Source organism: Oryctolagus cuniculus, chromosome 9 (genome assembly GCF_051225735.1).
Source record: "Oryctolagus cuniculus isolate XC-2025 breed Fujian yellow rabbit chromosome 9, ASM5122573v1, whole genome shotgun sequence".
Taxonomy (NCBI): Eukaryota; Metazoa; Chordata; class Mammalia; order Lagomorpha; family Leporidae; genus Oryctolagus; species Oryctolagus cuniculus.
The window spans coordinates 40797055-40819915 of record NC_142875.1 but is presented as its reverse complement, the minus strand read 5'-3'; the positions used below and the strand labels follow the sequence as shown (position 1 = coordinate 40819915).

General features: G+C 39.2%; 1 long non-coding RNA gene across 1 annotated transcript; it reads left to right on the top strand.

Moving 5' to 3' along the window:
• The first annotated feature begins 3009 nt into the window (after window positions 1-3009).
• On the top strand, window positions 3010-5813 carry LOC149124553 (uncharacterized). The gene is made up of 2 exons (XR_016213732.1): window positions 3010-3197; window positions 5700-5813. It is a non-coding gene; the product is annotated as an uncharacterized LOC149124553 (long non-coding RNA).
• The last annotated feature ends 17048 nt before the right edge of the window (window positions 5814-22861 follow it).

Here is a 22861-nt window from a genome sequence, read left to right as displayed (position 1 = left end):
GGCTTCGGCCTGTCCCAGCCTTGGCTGTTGCAGTCATCTGGGGAGTGAACCAGCATACAGAAGATCTCTCTCTTTCTCTGTGTCTCTGTTTTTATCTCTCTCTGTGACTTTGCCTGTCAAATAGTTGTGTGTGTATGTGTACACACATACATAGAGGCCAGGCCGAAGCAAACTGCCAGGAACTTGACCTGGGTCTCCCACATGGGCACAAGGACCCAGGCACACAGGCCATGACCTGCTTCCTCCCAGGGTTCACATTAGCAGGAAGCTGGAATGGGGAACAAAGCCAGGACTGAAACTCATACGCTCTGATATGAGACGCAGGCATTCCAAGCAGCAGCTTACCCATGCCAAATGCTCACTCAAAGGCTAATTCTTAATGCCAGTATTTTCTATCTTCTACGGAGGTCCCAATACAGGATGAACTGTAGTCTACATATTCAGTTTGTTGACTTATCCAGAGTGCTACGATTAGGATTGTTTTTAAAGTGTTTTGTATTCAGTAATGATTCTTTTATTGACAATTTGCTGTGTGTCACTTCAGGAAAACTTTCCACTGCACTAAAAATGAACTCATGACTCCCAATTTTCCACTATTCTCTCTAACACATCATGCTGCATTCCATTGTATTTTGAACACTGGTATGCCACTTCCCCTAAATGATAAAAAGTCAGTCTAAGGAAAGCACACAGACATTAGTGTGAACTTGCACTACCAGTGAATGAGTTGAAGTTGTATTTATTTTGGTCTATAAAGCTAAATGCTTTGATGTTGGGAAAGTTGCCCTAATGACTGGCAATTATGTTTAACTATCATTTGATAGTAAACTTTCCACATTTAATAATCTTCTCACATTCTTGGGGCCAAATTCTTCCTTCATGACACCCACATATTCATGGGATCCAGGCTGTAGACTGCCAGATTTATAGGGGTTCATGACGAGGTGGGTTTTTTATAATCTTCCTTTTTCCAATTACTAAAGCATATCAAGAAAACACATACTATTTTTGATACCTCTGATTTTTTATGTTTTATTTGTTTGAAAGAATGAGACAGAGAGAGATAGACAGAAATCTTTCATCTCTTGATTCACTCCCCAAATGCTCACAAAAGCCAGGGTTGGGCCAGAAGAGAGCCTGGAATTCATTCCAGATCTCCCACATTGGTGGTAAAAACTTAAGTACTTGAGCCATCCCCTGGTCTGCCCAGGGTGTAAATTAACAGAAAGCTGGAATCAACAGCATAGCAAGGACTCAAACGAGGCACTCTATCAGAGGTAGGCATTCCAAGCAGTATCCTAAATACAGTGCCAAACATCTGTCCCTTGTTTCCAAATTTAAAATAAAACACTTAAAAAAAAGCATCAAATAAAAAGCAAGAAAATGGTGTCCTGGAGTAACATGGAATTATTTCTCCCAAACTTTCTTAATATTGTGGTATTTCTTTACAATAAAAATTACATTAAAAGAAGATATAACTAACCCATTTTTTCTATCTAGTAAGGTTCTCGTCCTCAATTGCTCTCTTCCAAAGCCTACCAGTCTAGTATTTTCCATCAAAATTCTCTCCCTTCCTCTCTTCATATGTTCAGCAAAGAACTGGTGTTCAGGTTGTTTAAGTTCTTAAAGATCACATCACTCTCTCTTTTTCCCAACAGGTCTATCAAGCAGATTTCACACAGCGTACCTAGGAAAGGAAATATATTCATATATTTTTTCCACTGACTTTACTTATTTTGAAGTTGTTTCACTGTCCAAGGCCAGAGTGATGAAACAAAAGTTGTAATCACTAAATTCTATTAGTCTGTACTGAGAAAGTTAATTAGGCATCTGAAAGTGCTCAGCTTCTTTCCAGAGAGTAAATTTTATTATGATACTAGCTGACCAAATTTTAAAAAATTTAAGAAAAGATAGTTGTAGAAAGAAATAAAAAGACATCTGTCTGGATGCACTTTATTTATTTATTTATTTTTTTTCATCCCAACTTTAATGCAGAAACTTCGTGCAGCAAAAATTCATTAGCCTAACTAGGATTGTCTATATTATATAGGGGTCAATCATTTTTGTTTTAACCTCTTTTGCATTAATTTGTATTCTAGCAAATTTTTTTATTCAAACTTAATCTCCTCATTTGGCCCTACTTTCCAAGTGTTCTATAAACATTTTTATGTTCTTATTTTTATCCCACCTCTTATGTCTTCCTTGCAACAAGTCCCCTATGTTCAAATAATTAACCATTGATATCAGTGTATTTTAAGTCATATCTGATGTGGCAAGTGAAATATTTCTCTTTTGTGTAATTCTTTTAATAGGGTTTTTATCATTGTTATCCACAGTGTTAATTATTCAGAAATATCTAAGACTTGCTTTTTAATTGTAAGGTGGCTCAGTTATCTATTAGCCTTGGCCAAAATTCTGGTAGGTCTATGTACCAGTCAAGGTTCAACTAAAGAAGCAGAACTAGAAAAAAAATAGGTTGATTAGATAGATTTATTACAAGGAATTGGCTCACAAAAATGTGCAGACAGGCTAAGCAAGTCTGAAAGTTGACAAAGAGCCAGCTATCGTGAGCAAGTGAGAACCCAGAAGCTGAAGGTTGGAATCTGCAGCCAGGTAGTCAAGAAGGGAAGGTTACCAACAGCCTGGGGTCCCAGGAGCTTGCAGTCCAGGGTAAGAAAAGCTCTAGCCTCTTTATAAAGAGCTTCAGTTATGTCAACAGTGGATGAGGGTGGAGAAGCCAGGCAAGGTGAAATAAACATAGTAAGATAAAAAAAAAAAAAAGAGAACAAATTATGGAATAGTATGCCAAAACCTAGTTCTAGTGAGAGAAAGGTGGAGTAAAAAGATAAGATCAAGTTAGTCCTACCCTTTTGATTAATTTAAGACCAATTGATTAGGGGTTTTAATTACACTTGCAAAATCCCTTCACAGAAGCATCTAGCTTAGAGCATAACTGAATAACTGGTGCACATGCTTCACGACGACTTCTGCTTCCTTTGGATCTTTCAACTATCCGGAGAGAATACCCCTCTTCCACCTCCTTAACTGGAAACACATCAGAAAGGCAATTCTGGAGACTTTAGTTCAGCTTAAATGGACACATCCCAATGTAATCAGTTTACAGGAACGGGTTTTGACCAAGTGCAGCTTCGTGGCTCAGTGAGAATATTTTGTACTCTATTATTTAGCCTTAACAGGTAGGCGCTCATAAAGAGTAATGGAAAAATGACCACTGCTATTGCAACTAATAACAATGTTATAACTAATATTTTTTGGAAAGAACATCTTCGGCAGATATTGTTTTAAACACTCTAGGTGTATTGACACAATTTTCACAACTTTATGAAGTAAGATAGCATTGTCCTTGTTTTCAGAAGGAGACCCTGAAACACAGGTAGGTTACGTGACTTACCCAAGGTCTGTAAGCAACTTGATAGAGCCAGTTGTTTTAACTGAGAGATACCTTATTACAATACTATTCTTAAACATTGAAAGAGCCCTAAGTTTTCCAATTTTGTCACAGAAAAATTTAAATGTCCTCATTGCATTCTAATTCTTGGGATTGCATTGCTTATTCAGCTTATTTCCTAAATAATAAGATGCCAGTTCATGTAAGAACTCATCTTTACTTTTCTACTAAACCTTGCAAGCGTTTCATTTTTTTCCTCAAACAATGGACTGTTATATGTTGTCACCTATCTGGGCACAGTGAGCTCACTGAATTAGGACAATTCTCCCTCAAAAAACCAAGACAAGCATGCAACATCTCCCGTCTTCAAGGATGTGCACACCTCACACCCCCTCAGTTCCCTGTGGGGAATAGAATATATCACACACGGTCCGGTCTGAGAAGCCAGATTCAAACATGCAATGAACAATGAAGGAGGCATCAATAAACCGAAGGTTTTAGGGGAACCACTTACTGTAAGTGTGACAGACTTGGACGCAGAGAGTGACAGTGGAAAGTACTCTGAAAAATCGCTGGCTCCCACTGTTTCATCTCACTCACACCAGTTACTCCTGAAAATGAAAGGACTTGGTGAGGCCAAGGATTTCCTTCTACAGGGTTTGTGGCTATTAAGAGATTGAAAAATGGTGGTGTCATTAGACAGAGACTGGAAGGGAGGGGGGCTGGTCCAATCACTGTATATCATATTACCAGGATATACAAAGTTGTTCTAATCCTTCACACATCAATTAACAACCAACCTTTTTCTGTATTTTTTTTTCATGGAAGCATTATTCACAGTTGATGTCTGAGTTCTTAGACAGTAAAAAGCTTGCCATAAAATAGGAGATGTTAGGGGCTTCTTATGGAATAATGGAAAAATGGAAATTAGTGTCAAAATGATGTCATGGCTTCAAAACATTGTTGGTACAAGTGCCTGACAGGCATCCTTGACACAATCTATAATGACACGGTAAGAAAGCAAAAATAATGTGACAACGACTTTCCATAGGACTCGTGAAGAATGACTGGGTAGATGCTGCCCTCCATATGCTGATCGCAAGCAGAAGATGCATTTCCTCTCTGAGACATCAATATTTATGAGATTTATTGATTATCTTGTCATGTTTAAAATATGTGCTTAACAGTATATTTAAGGGTCAATTGGAGTCACAGGGACACATCTAAGAGAGCAACAACATCTTCAAGCAGGACAGGAGAGACGTCACAACGTTCTCTGTCAGTTCTTAATAGCTCAAGCCAAACTCCCTCTCAAGGAAAATAATTTAGTACAAATTTCAAACAACCCTCAGAAAGAAAATATCAGGTCAACAGGCTTTTGCAACTAAGATTAACTAAAAATATTTAAAAATCCCACAATAGCTTTAATCTTAAAAATATAAATTCTTCTATCAATTTTCTTCTTTAAGAGAATTGTCAGTGTATTATTTGGGAAAACCCTGGCTTGTCACTAGTTTATTCACTGGATGAACTATAAGATCGTATCATTTTAGAGCTGGAGGAAACATTTTCAGTCACCAAGTTCGACTCCTGAAAGACAAAGGGCTTTCTCCATACCACAGAGCTAATTAGTAGTAGCACAGGTGCCAGCACTAACCATTGGGCAGAGTCACTTTCTTTGTGCCAAGCTAAGACATTTGGAACAGCATTTGGCTGCCAGTATTGTCCTATGCACCAAGAGGTTCGGAAATGGTCAGTCTTGGGCAGCATGCAGATTATCAGTACTGTTGAGGTCCAGGTCCCTTCCCGCTCTACCACAACTACTGTGTGGCTTTGGATCTTGTGATACGAAGGCTATTGCTGCTCTTTTAGATATTATTTCCGTGTCCCAGGCAGAAAGAAAGAAAAAAGGAAATAGGCTGACCTCATTGTGTCCACTTATTGGCAGTCCTGTGGCCACAAGTAGTTGCAAATGCAAATTTTAACTTTAATCAGAGTAGGGATTGCAAGGTGGGGAGAGTGCCAATGGAAGTTGAGGGGATGTGCTGAATGGTGTACCTCCCCAAATTCCTGCATTAAAGCTTTAACCTTCTGTGAGACTGTATTGGTGTTAGGAACTTTTAAGGCGGTGAGGAAAATTAAATGAGTTTCCAAGGATGGAGCCCTGATCCCATAGAACAAGGGCCCAGAAGAAAAGCCACTTAAAGTAAAGTCATTCAGAGCAAAAACAAAACAAAACACAGGAAGATATCTAAGTTTCTTATGTGATCTGTCTCTCTCCCACTTTTAGAGACAAGTGGATGCCTGCAAGCCAAGGAGCCCTCACCAGAAGTCAAAGCCAATGGGAGCCTTGATCTTGAACCTCCTAGCTTCCAGAACTGTACAAAAATGAATTTCTATTTTTTAAGCAACCCAGTCCATGGTGTTTATATGTGGCAGCACAACCTGACCTTTGTATTGGCATTTATAGATATGGGCATTCACTCATTCATTCATTGAGGATTTAGCAAATACCTGCCATGTTGCAATCACTGAGAATACATGCAGGGGATTGAAATGAACATGACACAGGCCTGTCTAGTTGGCAGGTAGCAGGACATCTCATCAGCAACAGCACTGGTGTGATAATTGTTTTCATAGGTAATTACAGATTGTTATTGGAACATGAAGGGAAGTAAACAAAAGTTCACCTCACAGCCCAGCCGTGAGCCTTCAGGGAGAGTTTCTGTGAGTGACCTCTGAGCAAAGGCTAGTTACTTAACCTTTCTAAACTTCGACTGAGAAAATGGAGATAAGAATCAAATCAGCCACATTTGTTTGTTGTGTCGATTTAATGAAATAAACCACATAAATGAGCTAATGAGATACACCACAGTGTCTGACATTTTGTACACATTAAAAAAATTATAATCACATCAACTAAATCAGAGATCAGTAGGCTTTTTCTGCAAAAGGTCCTGGTGTAAGTAATATAGGCTGTGCAGGTTGTACCACCACTATGAATGAGCCATAGAGAAATACATACATGAGTTAGCATGCTAGGTCCTAACAAAACTTTATTTTCAAAAACAGATGATAGGCTCGATTTGGAGCATACAATGGCAGATACATAACAGCATGTAATTTTAGGCATTGCTTTGAGGAAATGATATACATTTTAGAAATATACGACTATTTTAAAGTAAGGAAAAGTGTAGAGTCGTGCGAGTATTTTTGGCACACACATGGACCACACCTGTGGACACTCGATCCCTCAAATGTTTTCTGCTCTAGATTTATGTCTCAGGACAAGCAGGAGCTTAGCAGCAAACCACTATGTGAAGTGAGTCTGGCTTTCTTCCAGTTCAATCTTTGTGTTTTCACTCATAAAATAAAACTTAGTCCCTGCCTCGGATGCTCAAGAACTAGACAACTGAGGTGGGACAGACTTTTTTTCAAGTCTAGTTTTCATCTAGGTTTATTTTAACTGATCACCCCAGCTTCTTCAGGGGTTCAGAAGGCTGTAGTGATTACTGTCCAGTAACACAGCAAACACGTTGTCTGCTTTCTTGAGAAAATAATTTAAACTTTCCTCAAGAATATCTGGATTAAAGTAGCAACAATTTCACTCCCCCACCTTGGATGACAAAAGTTGAAGGAGGCTTTTAGCGATGGGTTATAATTTCATCATAATTCAAATGTTGCCTGTTCAATTTTCAATCTCATAACTCCATAGTCCTCTTCCTTCAATTAGCAAAATAAATCATCGGAGAGCCAGTGCTGACAACTGGAAATTTTCAAGTTGTACAATCCATCTCTTTTTTCTGGAGGGAACCTTGACATTCTCTTCTCACAAGTTTTAAGCTTCTCTCCCTCAACACCTTGCCAAAGTTGTTTTTCGAAAGACTGAAGGATTGCAGACAGAGTAAAATTGTGGGGAGAGACCTTGAGGGAGAACATTATTATCCTGGGAGACAAGCAGATCAGGGATTCGCCTTGCTTTCTTTTATAGAGAAATAAAACACCAGCTCTGAGCAGCCCAGATGCTCTGGCTTCTTTTCCTTTTGATGTATATTTGTGTATGAAAGCCTCATTTTCTTTGTTCCAGTGATTGAGGAAGTTCAGTCATTTCAGTGTAAAGCACATCCACTTTCATTTCCTTTATTGAAATGGATATTTACCCCACTGAGAATTGTCCGTATTTGTCTATGAGACCTCCTTTCTCTATTCATATATCTCCTGGTTCTATCTTTTTTTTCTCCTTTTCTTTACCAGAAGTCCACATGGCATACTTCCAATTGTGTTTATCCACTCCAACTAATTGACAGTCACATAAGTGCGAGTAATGCGAGGTATTATTGTGAGAGATTTCTGTTTGCCTCTTTAATTAAGCAGTTGTTCACAGGTGCATACAGTTACAACAAAATTAATTGATAGCTTTATATCATACTTCTTTAGCCCACTGCTATTTGATGTTTGCAAACACAACTATTAGATTTGTCTTATCTTGTATATAGGGAGTAGTTCTTATTTTCTTCCAACAAAGGTTAGGAGAGGTTGCCCTAAATACCAGAAAATCTATCGAAGTACCAAAGATAATTTCACTAAAAAAAGAAACAAAGTGAAATGTTTATTTATGGAACATTTTATCACCGCTGAGAAGTACAATGAGAAGCTCTTTATGTTTCTGTATGCACTGCAAGTTTCCTGAATGTCAAAAAGCATTGCTACCCAAACGGAATAGCTTCCTGTGAAGGCTGTGTGTTTATCTTCCAATGATACCGAGGAGTCAGATATACTTACAGCAGGCAACCGGCATTTCCTGGGATTACAGTTTATGGGTAGTCATTTTTCACTTTTTTCTGCATTTTATCTAAGTACCAACAAGGCACTTTTCTCTTCCTAGGTCACAGTGGGGCTTGCCCCCAAGGAGAAAGACAATGACATGTATAGTTACTAGGTCTGCTGCTTGATGGAAGGAGCAGGAGGTCGGAGAGAAAAGGAATCTGTCTCACTGTCTCTTATACAGCCAACTGGGTAGAAAGATTAAAAATGTAAGCTCTTATGAATGTGCTCAGAGGACAAGATTCATTTGTCTGCACCCTTAAGTGGATTTCTTGGTATACAAATTGTGTTTCAACAAAATACTAAAAAAATAAATAAAAATGCAACTTGAGAGTGAAACTTCCTGCATGTGAGTCCTGCTTTATTATTTATTACCTGTGTCCCCTGGGCAAGTTATCTTCTCTTTTCCACAATTTACTGATGGGTCAATGGAGATAAACAAAGTCAACATCTCACAGGACCACTGTGGCAACTAAATGAGTTAACATAGTAGAATGACAAATACAGAATAAGTTATAGTTATTATTACTTGTAGACCATGTGAGGTAAGCAGTTAATTGAAACTTTTTTTTAATCTTAACGTTCTCACTTTGACTTTTGGATATCAATTGCAACTGATTTGTTAATCATATACGATATTCCAGGGTTATTAATACATTAAAAATTTCTCCAACTTTCTTTTTTTTTTAAATTGTTTTATCTATTTGAAAGACAGAGAGAGGGAGGTCTTCCACCCACTAATTCACTCCCCAAACAGCCGGGGTTGGGACAGGCAGAAGCCAGGAGCTTCTTCTGGGTCTCCCCCATGGGTGGAGGGGCTCACTGACTTGGGCCATCCTCCACTGCTTTCCCAAGTGTATAAGCAGGGAGCTGGATCACAAGTGGAGCAGCCAGAACTCCAACCTGCACCCCTATGGGATGCTGGTGTTATAACACAATGCCAGCCCCAACTTCCCAGCTTTGAAATTCACCTTCATGATCTGTCTACAATAATATAGCACCTATTTAAACAGCACTGTTCATCTCTATGCATATTTCTTATTTTATTATTTCTTTTCACTCCGTGCTTTCCTGCCTGTGGGATACCTCTGAGCTCCATTGTAGCAGGTGGTAAAAACAGAACACTCACTACTTACGTGAAACTGTGACTCTCCATTCTGAGCTTTAATCTCCATTCTGAAAGGTTTAATCTCCTTAAAAGCTCTATTTACTACCAACTTACTTGTCTTAGTTACAGAGCAGAAATTTTAACCCTTTCATGGTAAGATAAAATTGAATTGCATACTTACCCCCTTGGGAACAATTCCACTAGCAAGGAACTAGGTTATACATGTGGGTAGATTTCACTACCAGATCAGCAGCAGATGAGAAATGAGTAGAGTGCTAAGGGGAAGTGATGTTGAATATGAAGGATTATGAAGGATCGGATTAAAGACAAAGGCCTTTAGGATGATGAAGTGTTTACTCTGAGCACTGTGACTGGCTGGATGCCCATTAGCAGTTTTGATTTGGAGGGTTGTTACCTGGGAAGTGTGTAGACAAAGATCAGCATAAGATCTAATTTGACATGGGAGCACCAAAGATCATACTAGGACACTAAATCTGACATCAACTCTAAGGAATAAATTTAGGGTCACTTAGTGGAAGTTGGAATCTAAAAGATCAGTAGATGAACAAACTCAGGAGTGGAGTTAGGGGTGCAGAGCAGGGCAAGAACAGGGCAGGAGGACACAGAACTTTTACAGAACAAGCCTCCAGGGTGATGCATGAAGCAACCGCCCTACTAACTGTGTGGTCTACAGGACGAGTCTGACTGAGTGTAGGGCTCAGGGCAGATATATGTAAAAGTGATATCATAAATATTTTGATTCTATAAATTTTGCATTCAGCAGAACTTGAATTTTCCTTCCTGGTTTTGACACTGGATTTATGAATTTCACGGAAGCAAATGAGAGGCTTAAGGGAAATGCTACTTAGGCAGAAGTGGAGCCTTGGATATGCTAAATTTTATGTGTTCCAGCTGGTCAAGGTCTCAAGGCCTTAGCTATAGGGACCAGGTCCTCATACCACTTGGTACCCTTTGGAGCTACAGCCCCTTAGTTCTATCTGGACCTTCCATCCTTACCATTAAGATCTATGCAGTTGTGGGATTCCCTCCCTCCACATGCAAGTGATACTCGTTCCAACTCCTACCCCAACTCTATCTGTTCTTCCTCACCTGTACTTAATACCTACCCCGATTCAGTCACTGTTACCTCTGGAAATCCCCTGTATCCTAAACAGACTTTCTCAAAACACCTTTTCATCTCTCTTCAAATGATATTTGCCCATGCTACTGACTACTCTGTGCCTTATAAAGCTCTCATTTTTCTTGTATGCACTTCTAAGCATTTAGCAATGTTTTCCAGACTCTGGGGAGTTAACTCACTGTGCTCCTGTGCATTCTGCTTGCTGCTAGCATGTTGAGCAATTTCTAGAATCCTGCATAACAGAATTCATGTCATAGCTTCATTGTTGTTGGACCCTCCAAACTCTTTAGTCTCCACTCCTAGTCGATGACTTGGTCCTAGGATCACAATTCAGAATCCAGTCTCAAAGGAAATGATTCCCTTTCTGAAGTCTTGAATTCTTTCATTTCGTATACAATGAAGAAAATATTAAACTTTTTATTATGTAAATACTATCAAATTTTTATAACACATGGCACAAAAAAGAGAGAAGAAAAGAAAATACAAAAACAAGGTTTTACACAGAAATGCATACCTACAATTCTGTTTGCTAGTGGTAAGCTACCTCCTAAGACACAGAGGGAAATTTGATCGCTGCTCCTATAGTGGAAAAATAAGACTCCTGTAATAGAAATAGCCCTTCTTGTGTGACAAAAGTGAAAATGTCCTCAATATCACTAGGGTTAGTGCTGCTAACCATTGCTTTCTTACTATGCTTTTTTAATTATGCCCCTTAATGATGTTAATGCCATACTCCTGAGATAATCCAATAAAAGCAATTATTATTATCCCCCAAACAATGTGTTTCAAGCATGCAGATGACCTGATCTCTAAAATAAGATTCAGAATCTCTAGAACTATATATGAATCATATATCTTCCATAAAAACTGTTTCTTGAGATGAATCCTTGAGAAGATTTGGACACCAGAGAGTTGAAGGTTAATATTGTTTGACCAGGGTCTAGTGCTGTGGTGTAGTAGGCTAAGCCTCCACATGCAGCACAGGCATCCCATATGGGCGCCAATTGGTATCCTAGCTGCTCCTCTTCTGATCCAGCTCTCTGCTTATGGCTTGAGAAACTAGTGGAAGATGGCCCAAGTACTTGGGTCCCTGCACTGCATGGGAGACCCAGAAGAAGCTCCTGACTTCGGATTGGCGCAGCTCCAGCTGTTGTGGCCATTTGGGTAGTGAATCAGCAAATAGAAGACCTTTCTGTCTGCATGTCTGTCTGTCTGTCTCTCTCTGTAATGCTTCCTCTCAAATAAATAAGTAAAGTCTTTTACGAAAATACTACTGTTTGACAAAAAAATAGTTGACTATGAGAATTCAATGTTGCAGTTTGAAAGTAGAGGTACACGTTTGGCTCTTGATTAATACAGGAGAGGCCTCTGAGAACTAGCTGCACCAACTTTGTTTGGAGGTGGGTCAAAGGAATGTCTGTGAGAAGGGCTGAGATTTTTCTCAGAAGTGTTTCTGTCTGTGCCTCAACAAGTAGACATATAGCAGAGATGATTTCTAGTCCCCATAGACATGCAATATATCATAGCACCTATCTGTGAAACTTACCTTATTTGAAACAGTACAACTTCGGGTGAGCCTTCCAGATAGATTAATTGGTAAAATGTATTTATAGATAACTGAACAATTTGACCTGTTACATAGAAGGGTTGGATATAAGCCAAATACTGCTTGAGGACATCTGCCAAAATGCATGATTTTGTATAGTTGATCTTATGCCACCATTCCTGACAATAATTAAAAGGCAGGATCAATTATGTGTTGGAGGTCATTTCTAGTATATGAAAATCAAACAATTTCATCAATGTAGGAAAGAATACTATTCCTTCCATATTTTCAGTAACAGGGTGGTATGTCTCAAAATATAAAGAACAAGATCTAAAACCCATTGCTGTGCATATCTCATTTGAAATCATTTTTCTTGTATCTCAAGAGACTCTGCCTATAAGCTTTGCCACTTGAGGGAGAGTAAGATGCAAATTTTCTGTGAACAAAGAACAGTTCTTCTATCATGAGCTTCTGTAGGTTAATTTGTTCATTGATAACGACCAAGGAAATATTCATAAAAGCAGCAAACGTTCTTAGGTCACCTTAGCATTCTAAAGTCCAGGCTACAGAAAGCTCCTCAAATTTGCCATCACTGTATGACAATATTAGTGCCTTGCAAAGCCTCTTGCACATATTAGGGGCTCAGTCTTTCTTTGTTGAATTAAAAAATGGGCTCTGTGAAACATTGTAGAGCATAGGATCTTAAATTCACTTATTCATGTATAGAGTATTACCTTGAGAAGCTTAAATTTGCAGTTTATCAAAGAGAATATTGCAATGAAATTTAGAAGAAATTTAATGTGAGTTGTTTGCTTAACATCAGAAAAAACTGTATATAATGGTCCTTTAAAACACAGACAAGATTAGATTACACATTAGGTACATCGACATGCAATGTTAGCAACAGAGTCAAAAAGGGCAGGTGAAATGTGAAGAATGAGTATATGTCTAGACAAGGAGACTTCATCAAGAAACATTTTTAACTTGAATTTTTAAATCAGATGTTCTTGATTAAAAAAAAAACAACTTGTGTCCGTAAGATAAAGGAAACACATTTACATTATTAAACTAAAATATCTAAAGAGATTTTGTTTGTGAAGACTAAATACATATTTAGTTTCCTCAACCACATTTTCTAGAGGCATGTCATTAGCAATAAATCCCAGCATCTGTATCTTGCCTTATTTAAACAACCAAGCTGTTCAACCTAAATGTTATTATTCTTAAGGTTTTATTTTTGTTTGTTTGCTTTTGTACAACTTAAATTTTGTTAAAAATGTTTCATTATTTTTTAGGAATTGTGGATATATTTTTACTTCCCTTATCAAACTTCTTGCTGGGAAAATGCATTATCCTGGAATCACACTGCCATGCTTTGGATGTGGTTTAATTGTTCCATTGTATCCCCCAAAGATCCACTGTGATTGAGCGGTTGGTCCCCAGTGTGGCACCGTTGGGAGATGGTGAAACCTTTGGAAGGTGGGGCCTGGTGAGAGGACCTTAGGTCACTGGGGGTGTGCTTTTAGAGAGAATTGTGGAACAGCAATATCTCATTTCTAACTTCCTGTTTGGTGATGTAAGCTCTTAACACACACTCAAATATGGCAAACACAATGCCACCATCTGCTTTCCTTACCAATTGGAAAGGAAATAGTCAGTTGAAAAACCATTTGAAATGTTCATTGATGATAGCCACTGTGTGATTTTGTGGGGAGCAATTACTTCAGGAGGATTGATTCATAAGAATTGAGTAATATTGTCCCGATCAGCTTGAGAGACGTAAATTCTGTGCAGTTGTACAGAGCTCTGAGCTCAGAAGGGCTCAATACTTCATTTAATGCTCTGATGTTGATATCTTGGAATTTTTATCTTTGAATTTGCACTTTGTTAAGTGATCTCCGAAGAGACAGGGGGCATGTGAATGAATGGAGAAGATGTTTGCCCAATATGAAAGTCCACCATTCCTTATTGCTCCATTTTTATACATTTTGCACAATATCATACTGTATTGTAGTATCCGGTCAGCACTGTGGACTTACTGTGTGGGAGTTCAGCAATAGTCAAAGCAAGAACAAGTTAAGTGTGTTACAACTATGTTACATCTCCGTTCTGGAGACCATATTTTCTATTTGAATATAACTTGCTTCAAATGTAGAAACAAGGACAAATGAGTAGTAAAATACATACTAATAATTGAAAATTTTTGTTTTTTTTTTACTTAGTGAAACATGAAATAGCAAGTAAAAATATGGTAAGTCAAGAGAGAGCTGCAAATAAGAAAAAGCTTTATATTTTGGTAACTTTAACATCATTTTCCTCCTGCTCTCTGAACCAACTGCCCACATTTTTATTTTGTGCTGGGCCTAACTAATTATTCAGCTGATCTTGAACAATAGTATGAGAAAATAACCCTTTCTATACATATAGATATTATGCTTGAGAAATCAGTCTTCAAAAATTGACATAATCTAAAATAATCTTTTATAATCTTCAGACAATAAAATTGCATCCATTTTAACTTCATAAAATAGATAGATATTTCTTTTCTAGGTTACAGTTCAGCATAGTATAGAGATAACCATATTTATATAGATAGAGAGCTAGAGACAACTATTTGAACACTAAATAGTTTCTCCCTCTCTCTTTATATGGATGCTACATCACAAAACTAGGAATCCAGAATGTCCAACATGGATTATTTCACTATGAATGTCATATTCTGATTGTAGCTGAATTCAAACTATATATACATATAACATATAACATGTAGGTGTGTATATATATATATGTAGACAGAGAGAGGGAGAGTTTAAGGTGGAGAAATTTACAAGAGAACTTCAAAAAGTTCATGTAAAATTTACATTATCTTTATTTAAATTCTTTTGAATTTATTTTATTTATTTGAAAGATGGAGAGAGGAGGGGGAGGACACAGAGAGAGAAAGCAGCAAAGAGACACAATAGCTTTCAAGTCCATTTTCCACAAACTTTTTGAAGTACCTTTGCATATCTCCACCAGTTGTAGAGAAATGTCTGTCTGTAGCTCTCTAGATCGGTAGACAGATAACAGATCTAGAGAGAGAGCTGTACATAGATACTTGAAAGCTGTTATTTCTCCTCTCTGTGTACAGATTCTCCTTCATAAAGCTAAGACAGATTGTCTGATAATTAGGAAATTGCTTCACTGCGGATCTCATATTCTGACCTGTAGCTGAGTTTAAGATCTATCTTCCCAGCTCCATCAACTTCTTCTTATTCCCTTCTCATCTCTCCCTGTCCTACACTTTCACCCATCAGTGCCACGTTGTTCACACGGCATCTGAATTCAGAGTTCCTGAGGTGAAGGAGGTAGAGGCACAGATTGAGGGACTCTCCTTTCCAACAGGTTTTCTGTGCACTTTGGGATCTGCCTTCCCCCTTTTTTAACTGACTTTTACTATATCTGCCATCAAGTGGTAGGATCTGAAACTACAACAACACATAAACAAGTCACCTTGGACATGCATGTGACACACGCATGTGGAGTCCATGTTAGATGTTATCAGTGATTGACGGGTGATCAATGGAATGCATTCTCGGATGCTGAAAGAATGATGACAAAATATCACATTGTGCTGTTAATAGCAAAGAAGAATGTTGCGTTATGCTTATGTTAATATTTCTATTCTAAAAAGGCTGCTTTACATCAGTATTTCTGAAATTTCATTTCAGTTTCATGAGTCTAGTGTTGGTGATCATCTTCAATCAGGATTTTAATTTTCCATAGCTGTAGTTCCAGTAGAAAACATTTACAGGGTTTTACCTTTGTGAATAAAAGAATGAGCATAAATACAATTAAATTTTTTATTATTCTCCTTTCCTTTAGATAGCAGCTAGTGTTATGGCCTTAGGTTACATATTAAATGGTAAACACATACTTAAAAAGGAACCCAAAGAAGAGCAAGTATACTGTACTTTAATCTAAAAAAGAAATATCTATTCTATGACGTTCAAATGGGGGATGATTTTTATTGACTGAGTTATTTTTTTTTTTTTTTGACAGGCAGAATGGACAGTGAGAGAGAGAGAGAGACAAAGAGAAAGGTCTTCCTTTTCTATTGGTTTACCCTCCAATGGCCGCTGCAGTTGGCGTGCTATGGCCAGCGCACCGCACTGATCCGAAGCCAGGAGCCAGGTGCTTCTCCTGGTCTCCCATGCGGGTGCAGGACCCAAACACTTGGCCCATCCTCCACTGCACTCCTGGGCCACAGCAGAGAGCTGGCCTGGAAGAGGAGCAACCGGGACAGAATCTGGCGCCCCAACCGGGACTAAAACCCGGTGTGCTGGCGCCGCAAGGCAGAGGATTAGCCTATTGAGCTGCGGCGCCGGCCCATTTACTGAGTTTTAAAAGATTACTTTAGGTTACATCAATTCTATAATAAGAATGATTTCTTAAAGTATCTTACCTATGCACCTGGTTGCTCAGGTAATAAGTTAACTCCTCTTTCCATATATAAATTGTCTTCTATTTTGCAGGTAAAAGGTCCATCTAATTATATTTCAATAACTGTAACAGAGTGTATAGTCACTTAATATGTGCTATAATACCATATCCAATTACTTAACCTTATTTCTAAATGATTTAATCTAATTTTAATTTTTATTTATATATTTAATGATTTCATATACATATGTCGTGAAATGATCGCCATGATTAATCTAATCAACACATCCATCACCTTACATAGTTTTTTTTGTGTGTGTGTGAGGGTGTGTGTGTGTGTGTGTGTGTGATGAGAACGATTGTATCTAACCTGTTAGCAAATTTCAATTATGCACAATATCATTGTCTCCTGTAGTCACCTCACATTAGATCTCCAGAAATTATTCATATTGTATAACTGACATTTTCTACTCTTTGGCTAACATCTCCCTATGTTTCCCTTTCCCCCATAACTTGTAACATTCCATCACTTGTAAGGTAGAGTTAGAAACATACCAGGGGATTCCAATTCAATCCCATCGAGGTGGCATGTACCAATGCCATCTCACTAGTCCCAGTGATCAATTTCTGTTCACAATTGATCATAATGATAGGACTAAGAACCAAAGGGATCACATAAACAAGAATAGTGTCTGCAAATACTAGCTGATAGAATAAAAAAGGGAGAGAATGATCCAACATGGGAAGTGAGATACACAGCAGACCCATAGAATGGCAGATGTCCTAAACAGCACTCTGGCCTCAGAATCAGCCCTTAAGGCATGCGGATCCGGCTGAAAAGCTCATGAGAGTATTTCAGGCATGGAAAGCCAAGACACTCTGGCAAAAAACAAACAAACAAACAAACAAAAAAACCTAAATGAAAGATCTCCGTGAGTGAGATCCCAGTGGAAAGAATGGGTCATCAAAGAAGGAGGTACCTTTCTCTGAAGGGAGGAGAGAACTTCCACTTTGACCATGGCCTTGTCTAAATATGATCAGAGTCAGTGAACTCAGGGGGCTTCCATAGCCTTGGCAGCTCATGACAAGAGCCTAGGGTGATTACTGATGCCATAAACAAGAGTGTCAAATTGTTAAGTCAACAACAGGAGTCACTGTGCACTTACTCCTCATGTAGGAGCTTTGTCCTTAGTGTGCTGTACATTGAGATTTAATGCTATAACTTGTACTCAAACAGTATTTTTCACTTTATGTTTCTGTGTGGGAGCAAACTGTTGAAATCTTTACTTAATGCATGCTAAACTGATCTTCTGTATATAAAGAGAATCGAAAATGAATCTTGATGTGAATGGAAGGGGAGAGGGAGTGGGAAAGGGGAGGGTTGTGGGTGGGAGGGACGTTATGGGGGGAAGCCATTGTAATCCATAAGCCGTACTTTGGAAATTTATATTCATTAAATAAAAGTTTAAAAAAAACATTCCATAACTTGTAACATAACTTGTATCATTCCATCCTTTGTGTCAATGAGCTTAACGTATAAATACAATTTAAGCAAGGCATGTCTAGTTCAAATTATTGCCTTCTTACAGTTTATTCTTCTGTGGAAAGGATGAGGGCTTAGACTGATGCTAAGATGTAGTCTAGGAAAAATAATACCATTTAAAGAATAACAAGAACTTACTTTGGAATGCTACATACCAACTTTAAGTGCTTTCGTGGAGATTCAGGTTCATCAACCGTAAAGCAGGAGTGGCACCTGCATGATTACCATGATCCTTCTCAGTACTGGAGGAAGCTCTACTCTGCATCAGACTGCATGACTCAGTGCATTGATGAACATGATAGGTATGGACTCATCCCACAGCCAACTGCCCTGACTAGTAGGGACCCAATTAAACTGGTGACTGTCATGCTGTGGTGAGGATTAAGTAACATAATGGGAATGAATGCACTTCACAACCCTGCAAGCATTACACAAGTGGACATGCTCAGCTTGTAGGGATTGAACAAAAAAAAAATCCCAGATGAATGTAAAGAAGAGAGCCAGTTTCTATCAGGGGATATAGGGTCTTCACGATCTGAATCAAATATACTGAATTGTTTCCTGTCAACTTATTTGTGAGAATTAAATATCTATACCATAAGTTGCTGTGGCTATTACCTCTCTTCCTCAAATAGGACCCTCTTAGAATGGGGCACCAAAAGAAAATAAAGAAAAAAAATTAGAAACCAGTCTGCTTCATCATCATGACTAGATCCAAAGGAGTCAGAAGTACTTGGATCAGATTACTCTACTTTCCCAGGGTTTATTTTTTCTTGGTTCTTCATTGGTGATGTCTCGGGCTTCAGACCCCAAGTAGTTTTGAGTTCAACTGCTCAGCTGTGTCTCTTGGAAAACTCTGATCTATCTTCTTGTGGATATCTTTTCCTTTGTCACTTCACTCTTACTGAGAAAGAAAACTCCCAGGAGCTATTGGAGGATATTGGGCAAGGCAATCATTATCAGTAAAATAATAATAATAATAATAATTAATAAAAATAAGAAGACTTCATTTTTGTAATACTTTTTTGATTTTGGTCATAATATTATAAACAATATAATGTAATACATACTGGCATATTACATATAGCAATATTATATTTATCAACAAATTTAAAAAGTTTAATAGCATTTTTATTTTTTAAAAACTTTTATGTGCTTTTGCTTGAAAGGCAGAGAATCAGAGAGAGAGTGAGACAGAAAGAAATCTTCCATCCACCAGTACACTCCCTAAATGCCCATAACAGCTAGTGCTGGGCCAGGCTGAAGTCAGGAGCCAGGAACTCCATCTGGATTTCCCACATTGGTGGCAGGAACCCAAGTACTTGGCCCTTATCTGCTGCTTCGCAGGCACATTAGCCAGAAGCTGGATTGGAAGAAGAGGTGAGACTAGATCCCAGGCACTCCTATACTACACAGGATGTAGGCAACCTAAACAGTGATTTAATCTGTTGCTCCATAACATCTGCCCCTACTTGGTATATCTTTGAGGAAGAATTCCTTCTAGATGTTTAGATTCCTGCTGCCTATTTATTAATAAATGACCTTTTCTGAGAGTCTTTTTCCTTCTGTAGGATGGGAATACTGATAACTGTTATTTCTCTTTTTTTTAAGATTTATTCATCTATTTGTAAGTCAGAGTTATGAAGGTGGGGGAGGGGAAACCGAGAGAGAGATTTCTCCATTCATTAGTTCACTCCCCAGATAGCCATATGGCTGGGGCTGGGCCAGGCCGAAGGCAGGAGACAGGAGATCCATCCAGGTCTCCCATGTGGATAACAGGAGCCTACGCACCTGGGCCATCCGCTGCTGCTTTTCCCAGCCCATTTGTAGGAAGCTGGAGACGAAGTGGAGCAGCCGGGAAATTAACTGGTACCCATATAGGATGCTAGTACTGTAGGTGGATACTTTACCCTCTACACCACAGTGTTGGCCCCAATAACTTTTTCAAAGGACTGTTGTGCTGAACAAATGAGAAAATACCCATAAAAGCACTTCATGAATACTAAAATACTGTGCAAGTCTAAGTTATGATAACCCTGCACACAAGCTCTTCTCTGTCTGCTAATATCTATGACCATGCTCTCACATTTTCAACACTTATAGACCTTTCTGAATCCCAAGGTCCAGTGCTTTGGGAAACACTCTTAGCTAGAATTTTTTCCTATTTTGCTGAACAAATTGAAGCACTGGGAAGGACATTTCCTTAGCTTTTTGCCATATTAACCACCTATCAGCTCCTGCACCCACACGCTTCCCTCCTGGCTGTTCCCACATAGAGGACCACCTGTGCTTCCATCTAGAGCCAGCTTTACCAGCTTCTGCCTAGATACCAAATCTTCTCACATGGCCAGGAACAACCCTCTATGAGTCCTCTCTCTTCTCTTTCATCAGTGGTTCAGTCTCAACTCAGATCATTCTCATCAATAAATAAACAAACATCCTGATGTAATTTCTCTCATTTTAAATTATAATCTTTGGGATCAAACAGTTAGTCTGGCAGTTTAGTCCCTCACATTCCACATCAGAGTACTGGGTTCAACTCCTGGCTCTAGCTTCTTGCTATTGCAGATCCTGGGGGATAATGGTTAGAGTTCATATGATTGGGTTCCTGCCAACCACATGGGAGACACGAATTGACTTTCCAGATCTTGGCTCTGGTCCAAGTCCAGTCTTGCCTGGCCAATGCAGGCATTTAGGAAGTGAACCAGCAGATGGGTATTTTGTCTTCCTTTTTCTCTCTGTCGCTATCTCTCAAATATGTGTGTGTGTGTGTGTGTGTGTGTGTGTGTATCTTCCTTGCCCTTGTCATCTACCTCTTTCAAGTAAAACTATCCCACTTGGAGGCAGTACTCTGGAAAAAGTTGACTTTTTTTAATTTTATGTAATCTCTCTTCCTCCATTCATTTTCCTTTAAACATACTTCCATCTGACTTTCATCTAGTGAAAACTGACCTAGTGAAAGATTATGTTGCTAAATTCAATGGTCAAACCTCAGTCCCACATCTCCCGGGACTGTGAGCAGCATTTGACACAGTTGACCTCTTCCTCTTCCTTGATGCTCTGTCTTCTGGTAGCTTTCTGTGCACTTTAATGGTTTTCCTTCTGCTCCGCAGGTCTCCAGGCAACTCATTCCCCTTTGCTCATTCTCTTCCTTCCCCAGATCTCTTAAGGGTGCAGCAAAGGTATTTGGATTTACCTCTTTTGCATCTATACACCCTCTCACTATCGTTCATCCCACAGTTTTAAATACTACTTATATTGCCAAAGACTTCCAAATTTCTGTTTCCATGCTACACCTTTCTCCAGACACATAGACAATTGCCCCATTGACATGGATGGAAACAGGGCATTTCACAGTCATCTCAAACTCCACGGGTCCAGTTTTGAGTTCTTTAAATTTTACTTTTTTTTTTTATTTGACAGGTAGAGTTATAGACAGTGAGAGAGACAGAGAGAAAGGTCTTCCTTCCGTTGGTTCACTCCCCAAATGGCCGCTATGGCCGGTGCTGCTCCGATCTGAAGCCAGGAGCCAGGTGCTTCTTCCTGGTCTACCATATGGGTGCAGGGGCCCAAACACTTGAGCCATCCTCCACTGCCCTCCCTGGCCACAGTAGAGAGCTGGACTAGAAGAGGGGTAACCGGGACTAGAACCCGGCACCCATATGGGATGCCAGCACTGCAAGGTGGAGGATTAACCAAGTGAGCCACGGCATCGGCCCCCAGATTTGAGTTCTTGACTGTGTCCTGCTTCAAATCTATTCTATCAACAGTCTAATAATCCTGTCCAGTGATGCCAATTCCATTTTTTTGGTTATTCAGGTCTCAGATCTTACAGTTAGGCTTACTTCAATTTTCTCACTCATGCCTATATCCAGTAAATCAGAAAATCTTCACACTGTTTCAGAATTTTGCCACTTTTCACTGCCACTATCACTGTTATGATTGGAAGCCACCATCCTCTCTTGCCTGATTTTTCTGTGATGGCCTCCTATCTGACCTCATTTCTGCTACCCTTTGTTAAGGACTGAATTCTGTGCTTGTAAGCCCTGAATGTGCCTATAATTGATATAGGATCTTTAAGGAAGTAATTAAGGTTAAAAGATGTCCTAATCCAATAGAACTGGTGTCTTTATAAGAAAGGAAAGAGATCAGGAATGAACACAAAAAAGAAAAGGCTTTGAGAGGGCACAAGGCGGCCATTTGCATGACCGAGAGAGGTCATTGGAAAGAAACCCTGCCAGCACCTTGATCTTGGATTTCCAGCCCTCAGAACTGTGGGAAAACAAATTTCTGTTCTTTTTTTTTTTTCGATTTATTTATTTACTGGGAAGTCAAAGTTACAGACAGAGAGAAAGAAAGAGAGAAAGAGAGAGAGCGAGAGAGAGAAAGGCCTTCCATCCACTGGTTCACTCCCCAGGTGGTTAAAACAGCTGGAGCTGCACCAATCTGAAACCAGGAGCCAGGAGCTTCTTCTGGGTCTCCAGGGTTGCAGGGGCCCAAGGACTTGGGCCATCTTCTACTGCTTTCTCAGGCCACAGCAGAGAGCTGGATCAGAAGTGGAGCAGCTGAGACTCGAACCGGTGCTCATATGGGATGCTGGCACTTCAGGCAGCGGCTTTACCTGCTACGCCACAGTGCCGGCTCCAACAAATTTCTATTCTTTAAGTCAAGTAATCTGTGATATTCTATTATGCCAACTTTAGAGGATTAATACACCCTTGATCTCCCACAGAAGATTCCCACTACAGACGACAGAGTAATCCTAGAAAAAGCAATGGCCTCCATTTCTCACAAAGGCCAAATTCCTTACAATTGCCCATAACGTCCTGTATGTTCTGGCAATGCAGCTCCTGCCAGAATTTTTGTCT